Here is an 11302-nt window from a genome sequence, read left to right as displayed (position 1 = left end):
GCCAAGGCAGAGAGAGATCAGATGACATACCCAGGGCTACCATAGCTAGGAAGCGTCTTTGGCAGGAATTGAACTCTTGACTCCTAGGTCAACACTGTACCCAGTGTGCCACCCTAGCTGCCTTGATAGAAACTGACCTTCATATTGGGAGTTTCATTTTAGGGGAAAAGGGATCTTCTCTGACTCAATACAAAACGGGATGGGTAGCATCAGTGTTTAGATTTTCCTTAGGTCATTGTGATATACATGCATTAGCAAAACCAAATTGTTAGTAGTGACAGCAAGGAAGAATTATCAAAAGGCTGACTAGTTATATTTTGGTTTCTATTTCTGCTTCCAAAGCTAATTGTTTGAATGAGAGATTTTGCCTTCATCAGAGATGGAATCAGCCTTTAGTAAATAAAACTGTTTTCATTTTATACCAAAGAGCCATACTTCTTCAAGATTTTTGTGATCTGAAAACTTCTTTCAAAGCAAAAATAAAACCCCAAAAAATAGCCTTTAAAAATATAGTTGTAAACAGAACAATAGTCCATACATTTTCTATTTTTTTTCTTTTCTGTGCATTTTATCACCAGTAGAAAAAAGTGTAGCATATAAATAGAATCATCTAGTTATGGGCGTGTTGCCACAGAAGGGACTGAGTTTAGTTATCCGGAGGAGCTTCCTATTTATAATTATAATGAGATCATGAGAGTATCTCCTGGAGATTTTTAGGATGTTCTGCTTATCTGTTGTGTGAAGGGAAGGGGAGTGATTAGAAATCAGATTCATTTAGATCCCAAATAATGAAATGTGGATGGTGCCATTTGGAAGCCAAGTGACTCTTCTATCAAAGCAATTTTCTGGGCAAACAGAAGTTAGTGGTCCTCCTTGAAATCTGGCTAGGATATTGGGGCAGAAAAGAAAAAGGAAGGGATCTTCTTCCCTTGCCCTTTTCTACTTATCCAATCCCTACATCCCTCAAAGCCCATTTGGAGTCCATCCTCTTCCATGAAGTTTTCTATAACCATGCAACCTCATATTGACCATTCTCCTCCTATAAACTCTTGTCACTTTCATAATATTTCTACCTGGACAATTTTACCATTAGTAATGTACTATCCACGTACAAACATAGAACTTAAAGTTACAGGGAACCTTAGAAATTTAGCTACTCTGCCACAACTTTGTTTTTATAGAAAAAGTAGATGGCATAGTGAAATAATAAATTACTGGCTCAGGAGTCAGAGGGCATGTGTTCAAAACCCACTTACTAGCTGTGGGACTTGGAGCAAATGTCTTTGCTTCTCTGGGCCTCAGTTTTCTCATCACTAAAATGAAAGGTTTAGTATAATTGACCTCTGAAGTTCCCTTCTAGCTCTAAATCAGTGATCCTATGACTTGCTTCATGTGTGCATTCCTCTTCCCTCCAACTTGATTTTAAGCTACTTGACAGCCAACACTCTTTCAACTTCTCTTATCCCTTATCCACAAAATAACACCTACTACATATGCAATAAATGCTCATTGACTGATTAGTTACAACATGGTGAGGAATGAAATTGTAAATCTTGGTATTCCATAAAACTGAAAATTAAAAGAAGGAAGTTTGGCAAAAGAGCGTGCTAGGTTTGGAAGACTAGAGTTCAAAACCTGCCTCCGAGACATTACTAGCTCTGTGTTGTTGTCGTTGTTGTTCAGTCATTTCAGTCATGTCCAACTCTTCATGACTCATTTGGGGTTTTCGTGGCAAAGATACTGAAGTGGTTTGACATTTCCTTCTCCAGTTGGCTTTGTGGCCATGGACAAATGAACTTCAATGTCATCCTCTAAAATATGGAAAGGGTAACCAGAACACCATGCAGATTGAAAAGTTTACCAATGTCAACAGGCCAAGAGGGCAAGAAAGAATCTTGAAATGGAGGATGGAACAGAGGGCCAAAGGACAAAGACCAGACAAGGGCAATGCAGAGTAGGTCAGGTAACACAGTCTAGGAAGCAGAGTTGGATTTTATGAATTTCCAAACCGCATAGCACCTGTTTAGGGGGGCAGTATGCTAGCCGTACTCACTCTTCTACTAGCTGTGTACTGTGAGTCTGGACAGCTCTCATTAAGGAGCAAAGCAATCTGCGTTTTAATCTGCCAAATACTAGTTTGTCTTTGTAAGGCACTGTAGGAGGTACTGAGGGGGACACAGAAGGAGACCAAACCATGATAACCGAGAAGCTTACCATCTACTGGAGGAGATGACAAACATGGAAATTTAGCATCAATAGTGTACTAACAATAGAAGGTAATACATGTGAAGTGCTCAATGAGGGAGGATGCCAATTCACGTGTATAAAATTTCTCAAGGTTTTGCAAAGATCTTTATTCAAAACAATTCTGTACAGTAGATAATAAAAATAAAAACTGTTTATTACAAGGGAGAAAACTAAAAGTCACAAAGGTTAAGTGACTTTCCCATAATTTCATAGCACAATCTATATTAGGTTTGAAAACTATGTCTCCTGACTCCAGGTAAAGCACCCTTTCCAATCAATCAACAAACATTTTTTAAATAGTTACTAGGTTACCAGGTATTATGCTAGGCTCTACCTCAAGGAGCTTACATTCTAACGGAAAAGACGACATGTACATAAGTAGGTAAACACATGACACACACATAGTAGATGTAAAAGTAACTCTAGTGGGGAAGACACTGTCTCTCAGTTCAGTGACCCAAGCAATAATTGCATAATTGCACTAGGAGTTCAAAGAATGGAGATAAAGCTGTGTATAGTGAGTGGTCAGGGAAAGCTTCACAAAGGAGGCAGAACTTAAGATGAGCTTTGAAAAGTAGATAAGATTTGAGTTAGTGAAGAAGAAGAAGGAGGGCCAGAAGGAAGGAAGGAAAGAAGAAAAGGAGCAAGGAAGGAGGAAGGAAGGAAGGAAGGAAGGAAGGAAGGAAGGAAGGAAGGAAGGAAGGAAGGAAGGAAGGAAGGAAGGAAGGAACAGCCTAGAGAGCAGAGAATATTTGGGAGAGAGGATGATCAACTGTGTTAAGTGCTGTCAAGAAGATGAGGCTTGAGAAGAATATTTCTAATATTTTAGGCATGCAGAAATAGGGCCATTCCTGAAAGCAGGTGCCCGCCTAGCAGGTGTGATTTGCAATAAGCTCCTAGAGGGAAAGGAGCCTAACTCAGGAAGACTGAGTCACCAGTAGCAGAATTCCAGAGAAATATTTTAGGCATCCCTCCAATTCAATCCAAGAGGACTGGATTCTACTGGGTATACTTGTCCTCTGCTTTTCTAGGTTGTCCAGAAACTGCTCTTTCTTATTTCTTCTCCTACCTATCTAATGGCTCCTCTTCAGTTCTTTGCTGCTTCATCATCAATATCATGGTCCCTAACTGCGGATATACCACAAGGTTCTGCCCTGGGCCTTCTCTCTAAATATTCTGTCAGTGATCTCATTGTGGATATCAGAATTAAGTATCATCTCTAGACTCCCAGCTCTGTTACATCTAGCCCTTGTTTCAGTTTTGAGCTCTAGTTGAATATCACCAACTGCCATTAGGATTTTTTGAACGGATGTCCTACAGATATCTAAAACATACTTACCATATTCAAAAGAGAAATCATTATATTTTCATAATATAACATATCTTTCTTCCATACTTCCCTTTTTCTGGGTAAGGCTATCCTTCCAGTAACCCAAGTTCGCAACCTCAATGTCACCCTCAACTCCTCACTCTCCCTCAACCTATATACTCATTTATTTTCCACATTATCTTATCATTTCTACCTCCACATATCTCATATTCATGCCTGTATCTCCACTCAGCCACCAGTCTGTTTCAGGCCCATTGTATAAGCCTCCTGATTAGGCTCTCTGTTTCAGGCCTTGCACTATTACCATTCAATCTCCACATAGCTGCTAAATTGATTTTTCCTAAAACACAATTCTGATCAGGTTACACTATGACTTAAATAAAGTCCAGTGAATCCCTGGGATCAAATATAAACAACTCTGTTTCGCATTAACTGCCCTTCACAACCTGGCCCCAAGCAGGCTTTCTCACCTTATAAATTACTCTTCTTCATGTATGCTTTGGTCGTTGTTGCTCAGTCATTTTTCAGTCGTTTCTGACTCTTCATGACCCATCTGTGGTTTTTTTGCACAGGTACTGGAGTGTGGTTTGCCATCTCCTTCTCCAGCTCATTTTATAGATGAGGAAACTGAGGCAAATAGGATTAAGTGACTTGCCCTGGATCACCCAGCTAGTAAATGTCTGAGGCCAGATCTGAACTCAGGAAAATGACTCTTCCTGACTCCAAGCCCCGCACTCTGCGCAATGAGACACCTAGCTGCCACAATCCAAAATACTGGCTCTCTTAGTGCTCCTCACATACGGTACTTCATAGCTCTCTGGCTTTCTATCCCTGGAATGCCCTCCCTCCTCCCCTCCGTGTCTCAGAATCGTTTATTTCCTTCAAAATTGAGGTCTATCACTCCCTTTTTTCTGAAGCCTTTCTTGATCCTCCCCCTCCCTTCCCTTCCCTTCCCTAAAATACCTAGTTATCTATTTTGTATATATTCTATATACACCCACACATACATATTGTCTCTCACCATTAGAATGTAAGCTCCTTGAGGACAGGGACTATTTCATTTTTGTCTTTGTGTCTCCAGCACCTATGACAGTAACAGGAATATAGAAGTCACCCAATAAATGTTCATTTATTGATTGTTTAACATGGGAAGGAGGGAGGGAGGCTGCCAAAGAATTTGTAGCTTATTGGAGATGAGCTAACAGCATGTATATCCAGGGCATGCTGGGAACTCAGGAGCACAAATAATGTCATCTTTGGTTTTCAGAAGTGCTTTTCAGCTTCTTTAATCCATTTGATCCACACAATAACCCTATGAAACACATAGCATAAGTATTATTATCTCCATTTTACAGATCAGGAAACTAAGCCTGATTGAGAATAAGTGACTTGCTGGCAGTCATGTGACTAGTAAGTGGTAGACCCAGGACTAGAATTCAGACCAGGGGTGGGGAACTTGCAGCCTTGAGACCACATGTGGCCTTCTAAATCCTTAGGTGCAGCCTTTTGACTGAATCCAAATTTTACAGAACAAATCCACTAAAAGGATTTGTTCTGTAAAATTCTGTAGTTCTCTAAAAGTTCTGTAAAATTTGGATTCAGTGAAAAAGCCACATTTAAGGATTTGTGGCCTTCAGGCCACAGGTTCCCCACCCCCAATAGACTATCGAATTCTGAGTCTATTCTCTTTTTCCTCTGCATAACAAAATGTGGTTGTTTCTCTCTCTTTTGGACCCAGTCCCTTCTCTCAAGTTCAAGGGCAAGACTGCCAAGGCAAACCACATTTGTCAATCTCTCTTTCCTGCCAGAGCCAAAGGGACATCAACAGTATTGCTATAAGAGCCACCAATGATGCATAGCCATTGATTTCTGAATCGATAAAAATGTTTCCTTGTTGAGCTGGGAATATATCACAGGCTGTTAGTTTTGGCTTAATGCTATCTAGTGACTTGAAGTGTACTGTACTGAATCATACCCAGTACACCTGCTGCCCCCTGGGAATGGTAGCTACTTTGGAAATGGGGAATCCTTTAGGACTACATGGCACCACTTAGCACAGCTGAATTTGAGTGACGTCTACTAAGAAAGCCAGACTCATTCTGTTGGCGCCAAACACTGGGCACATTCCAGAAGGCCAAAATCATAGCTATTCTCTCCCTGCAGAGAAAAGTAAAAAAGACCATATTCCCAGCAGGTTCCTAGACAAGTACCTCCCTGTCCTTTGGAGAGTTCTAACCCCTACTATATCTCTGAGGGTGACTAACATCTACATGGACTAACTGTATCACTTGAGAAACACCCAGAGCCCTATAGCTTGGCATTCAAGGCTTGCCACAGTTTGAACCCAGCCTATCTTGCTGTCCCACTGTTCCCCAACACATATTCTGCTGCAGCCAAATAGTCTGTTCATTATACTCCAAACATGTGAGGCACATTGCAGCCTCTGATGGCTCAGACTTGTAGCCAGTGAGAGTCTGGGCTCACATGAAAAGCAGGAGGGACAAAGGAGCTTTTGGGACTGCTGAATTCTCTCACGTCTGATGGAAAGGAGTCATGTTAAACACAGAGCTGTGGTCTGAAGCTGTTTGGAGCACCGTGCTCTTGAGGCCCAAGGTTTTGAGTCATAGGCTTTATTTTGTGGCTTCTTTGCTGTGCACTGCACCCCTAATTCTGATGATCCATTTTGTTAATTAGTGCCCCAATCATGAGGAAGACAGAACAGGAAAGTGTGAATGACTCAGTGCAGTTTTCCCCACTAGGTAAACAATTCAAAGTCCATATCCTGTGGATGATGGGACAGAAGCATCATCATTATAGTCAAAGGATAGCATAGCAACATAGGACACTGGAAAAAACACTGAACTGGGAGTCAAGGGCCGGGGTTCTGATCTGGACTCCCACACATAATAGATGTGTATCCATGGGCAAATACTTAATCTCTCTGCTCTTCCATGTCTTCATCAGTAAAATGGGAATAATGATACCTGTACTACCTACCTCACGGTATAGTTGGGAGTAAAGTATTTGAAACCATTAAGGTAGTACTGGAATATGAAATATTATTATTTTCCTTGAAAATAAAAGTGGAACAAAAAAAATGAGTGGAAGTAGCAGAGGCAAAATTTGGTTCCACTTGATATTAGAAAAATAGTAGTAGCATAGTAGTACTAGAGTAGTACTAGTAATACTGAAAGTACTAGTAGTATTAGTACCACTAGTAGTAGCAATAGAATTTACTAATACTAAAATACTAAATAGTATTTATAAAGCACTTTAAGGTTTGCAAAATTTTCTACATGTGTTACTTAATTTGATCCTCACAATAATCCTGTGCTGTTATTATCCACATTTTACAGATGGGGAAATTGAGGCAGGGAGCAGGTAAATGACTTATCCAGGATCATACAACTAATACATGTCTCAGGAGTTTATCTCAGATCTTCCTAACTCCAATTCTGGTGCTCTATCCACACGGTTCAAATGTTAAATGAACTGCCTCAGGATGAGGCAAATCTTCCATCACTAGAGGTCTTCAAATAGAGGTTAGTTGTCAATCAATTTGTAAACATTTATCAAATGTTTACTATTGTGCTATACACTGTGCTAAATGCTGGAGACATAAAGAAGGACAAAAGCTCGTCTTTTCAAAGAGCTCACATCTGATGGGCAGACAACATGCAAATGTCTATGTACAAACTAGTCATATACAGGATAAATCGGAAATAATCAACAAATTTGTAAGACAGTGGTATCAAGCTCAAATAGAAACAGATAGCTGGGGGCTGAATATTGTCTTAGAAAACCACAAATTAACATTACCTATGTTGTATATTTTCAATATATTTTGTTAAACATTTCCCAAGTTCACTTTAATCTGGTTTAGTCCATGTGATAGGGAGTTTGACATCCCTATTGTAAGACATCTGTGTTGATGGCCCACATTGTAAGGTGAACTAAATGATTTCTGATGTCCCTTCTAAACTCTAAGACTCTGGGATTTTTTACTGCAGAGAAAAACAGAATAGTTGGCCAACAGTGGGCTATATAGTAAAAGGTGTATAAAAGGAGAAACTCAAGGAACCATGGATTGGTAGTGATTGAAGTGACCAAAAGAAATGAATCTCCTAATTTTACAGATAAGGGAAACTAAAGCCCTAGAGGATCATGCCCCTTTTCTTTCCCAGGGTTACCTATTTTTAGTCAATGGGAGTGCCAGGTTCCAGATTTACTGGGTATTAGAACTGGAAGAGACTTTAGAGATCATCTGGTCAAGGGAGTCCTAACTTTGGATCGAGAGTCAATGGATGGATTTCAAGGAGTCCATGACCATGGAGGAAAAAAAAATTCATCTTTATTTTCACTAACCGAAATTTAACATTTCCTTCAATTATAAATGTAAGCAACAAAACATTATTCTTAGAAGATACCAGTAGATTTCACCAGACTGTCAAAGGAATCCATGACACAAAAAAAGTTAACAACCCTTAATCCACTCCAACTTTCTTAGACACCATAAGTTAATAAAGTCCATGAGAGATTGACTGGCTTGCCCATCATGACATAGATGGTAAATTCTAGAGTCTGGATTTGAACCTACCCTTCTCCCTCAACAGAAGTGCTTATGCTACTCTACCACACTCTTTTCTCAAAGGGGGCATGGAGAAGATCAGCTTATAGCAGGAAAGATAGAAATTTTAACCCAAACAAATAAAAATGTATCATAGAAATGCTGCTTCTGCTGAAGTCCTACTCTGATACCTGGTCATGGCATGGAAGCGACTAGAAGCTACAGAAGGAGAGCATATGCTCTGGCAAATGCAATTGGCTAGAACGCCTTAGTATGGAAAGGAGGAGGAGTGGCTGCTGCAGCCAGAGCCCCCGATCCCTGCTACCCATGGCCCTTCAGTCCTCTCGGCCAAACAGCAGCTCAGGCACCCTGAGCTTATGTGAATCCTAAAGCCACAGCCAGATCTCGAGGTCCTGCTCAATCTGAGGGGGCCACAACGCAGGATCATCTGAATCAGCCAAGGCTGACATGGGAAGAAGTGAAAGAACAGCTAAAAAAGAAAAAGAAAGGCTCAAAGGCATTAGCTGAATTTGAAGAAAAAGTGAATGAGAAAAGGAAAAAGAAACTGAAAAAACACAGAGAGAAACTGGTAGATGGAAGTGAGAGTTCACCAAGGAAAAGTGGGGGAAAGGAAAAGAAGAAATCTGGCAGGTCTTCATCAAGCTCTGACTTCTTCCAGCAGTTCTTCAGATTTGGAAGATGAGGATAAGAAACAAGGGGGGAAAAGAAGAAAAAAGAAATAGCATTCACATAGATCTTCAGAAAGCTTCATATCAGAATCAGATAGCAGGATAACCGTAAGAAAAAAAAAGAAGTCAAAAGATGCACATGAGAGAGAAAAGGCTATCAGAAGTCTGAGCAAGAAAAAGAAGATAAATTCTGAAGATGAACCTGTATCATCTGAATCTTTATCTGAACCAGACTGTATAGAAGAGAGGTGCAAGCAAAGAAAAAGAAAAACAGTGAGGAGCAAGAAAATATCACAGAAAAGACAAAAAAGAAAAAGAAACATGGCAAGAAGAAGGAAAAGAAGTCCACTGGACCAGGTCCAGAGTCAGCATAACCCTAGGGCCCCCAAGGTGTACCTGCCAGAAAGTGCAATGTCTAAAAAACTTCAACTGTGAGCTTTTCGGCTTCTGCTACCCAAATGCATGAGAGCTCCTGTGTTTTAGAGCCTGAGACCATGGGCCAGAGGAGGCCATGACTGTTGCCTGCTGCTTATTACGTGGAGTACATTCACCTTCTTTCTTTGGTTTGATTTTTCTCCCCAGAATTCTTAGATCTGGGAGATAATCTGCTAGAGATAATACACATCCTAAAGATGCAAATCAGGGATACCCAGATGACTACAGTTGGTCTTTTTGAAACAAGGGCATGGTATGAATGCCCTCAAAATCTTTACTTTTGTAGATGTCTATTATTTTTTCCCTTAATTTTTTGTTTACCTAGGGGAAGGGGTGGAGTGGGATGGGTCGGGATGGGGAGGGCGCTGCTATTATTTTAGCTAGATGCATAGCGTGCCTTTTTACCCTTGCACATTCTCTCTTTTTCAGTCCAGACAGACACTGTGCTTCCTAGAAAGGCCAAGAGCTGGATGGCAGAAGTCTGTCCCTTTGCTGAATTTAGTAAATGAGGCTTTCTGGAGCTCTTCTGTCAGCTAGCTACTTCAAGTAGCAAAGAAAGACAGCACTTGGCAGCATGAGTGAGCTCTGAAACCTAGGAAACTTACCTCCACTTCAATCTTTTGAATATTTTTAGCAATAGAATGTTACATAATTTGAATTAATTTTGGTTACACTTTGGAGGGAATCATTTCATAGAGACACTGGGGTTTTTTATAGATAGTATAAAACATGCAAAATATTTCAGAATATTTTAGCTATTTTAAGTTTTAACTAACCAGGGAAATTCTGTTGTAACCAGTGACCATTACTTTTTGTATGAATTATGTTCTGGTTGCATTGTTTCAAGTGTGTAATTTCTTACTCTTACTATAATAACTTCATTACTGTGTTTAATTGCATACTTGTTGAAAATATTTAGCATGTAAAAAACAGGTTTTTGATATTTAATGGCTTCATATTGAAGCTGATTTGCTAAGAACAAGTTAAGTAGCAGGCCAAGTATGTTCTATGTCTTGTTACATAAAACCTCTGTCAGAATCTCAGTAAATACACCGTTTAATAAAGTTTGTTGTCTTTATCTATTAATATTGAATTAAGACAGGGATTAAAATAAACTAAGATGACATGATTGCTATTCCTGTTGCATATTTTATTAAGATTGGGTGCCTCAAATGTCTGCCACTGAATTATGTTTAACAGTGATGTTAAAAGGAACCGATAAGTCATTTTTACTTCACACTTTTATAATCAGTTACATGAAATATAATTTACTGTCCATTGTGCTTGCTATAAAGGGTGGTTCTAACTGTAGTATCTTAATGCACAGAATATTTTGGCATGACAAGAGGCTGAATAAATGGCTATTTTGCAAAAAAAAAAAAATAGCTGTGTTCATTTCAGCTCCCTTTGTGTGTCACAAAGAAAATGGAAAACCAGAAAACACTTGGGAGACCAATTGCATAACAGTCCCTCCCTGCCCCCAACTTTCCAGTAGTGAGAGAACAGATTTTTAAGAGATGTTTTAAGTCCTCTAGTAATGCTACACATCAGGTCCTTAAGTATGCTTCATCTTTAGAGCTAAACTCTTTTAATCATTTCTTGAATGGCTATGACGCTGGTGCCAACCAAGAGAAAGGAAATTTAAGAATGACATTTTGTATACAAATTGACCATTTCTGAGAAATGGTCTTCTGTAACAAAAAGTAAAAAGATAAGTATAGGAGATTATTTATACTACTATAGAAGTACTGATTTTAACATGTATGAAACACCTCTTTTTCTTTAGCTGTCTTATGTTCAGATTATTTTTGTCAAGCTTTGCAGACTTACCCAGGAACACAATGATCATCGATACCAGATATGTTGGTTTTATTTGCTTTGTGTATTTATGTATTATCTGGAGGCAATGTCTGATCATTGCTTTTGTGCTGCTCTTCAGTGTCAACTCTCTAGAAAGAAAGCCAGACTGTTTTATTGTTTATCTGATTACTATCTTTAACAGTCTTCCAATAAAAGGTGCAGGAAGAAAAAAAA

The 11302-nt window shown here is 39.4% G+C and overlaps 1 pseudogene; it reads left to right on the top strand.

Annotated features, from left to right (window-relative positions):
- The first annotated feature begins 6281 nt into the window (after positions 1–6281).
- On the top strand, positions 6282–9214 carry LOC110208013 (uncharacterized; annotated as a pseudogene).
- The last annotated feature ends 2088 nt before the right edge of the window (positions 9215–11302 follow it).

Source organism: Phascolarctos cinereus, unplaced genomic scaffold, assembly GCF_003287225.1.
Source record: "Phascolarctos cinereus isolate Bilbo 61053 unplaced genomic scaffold, phaCin_HiC Scaffold_4;HRSCAF=312, whole genome shotgun sequence".
NCBI classification, from domain to species: Eukaryota; Metazoa; Chordata; class Mammalia; order Diprotodontia; family Phascolarctidae; genus Phascolarctos; species Phascolarctos cinereus.
The sequence above is the reverse complement of the archived record's forward strand: the minus strand, read 5'-3'. Positions and strand labels throughout refer to the sequence as shown.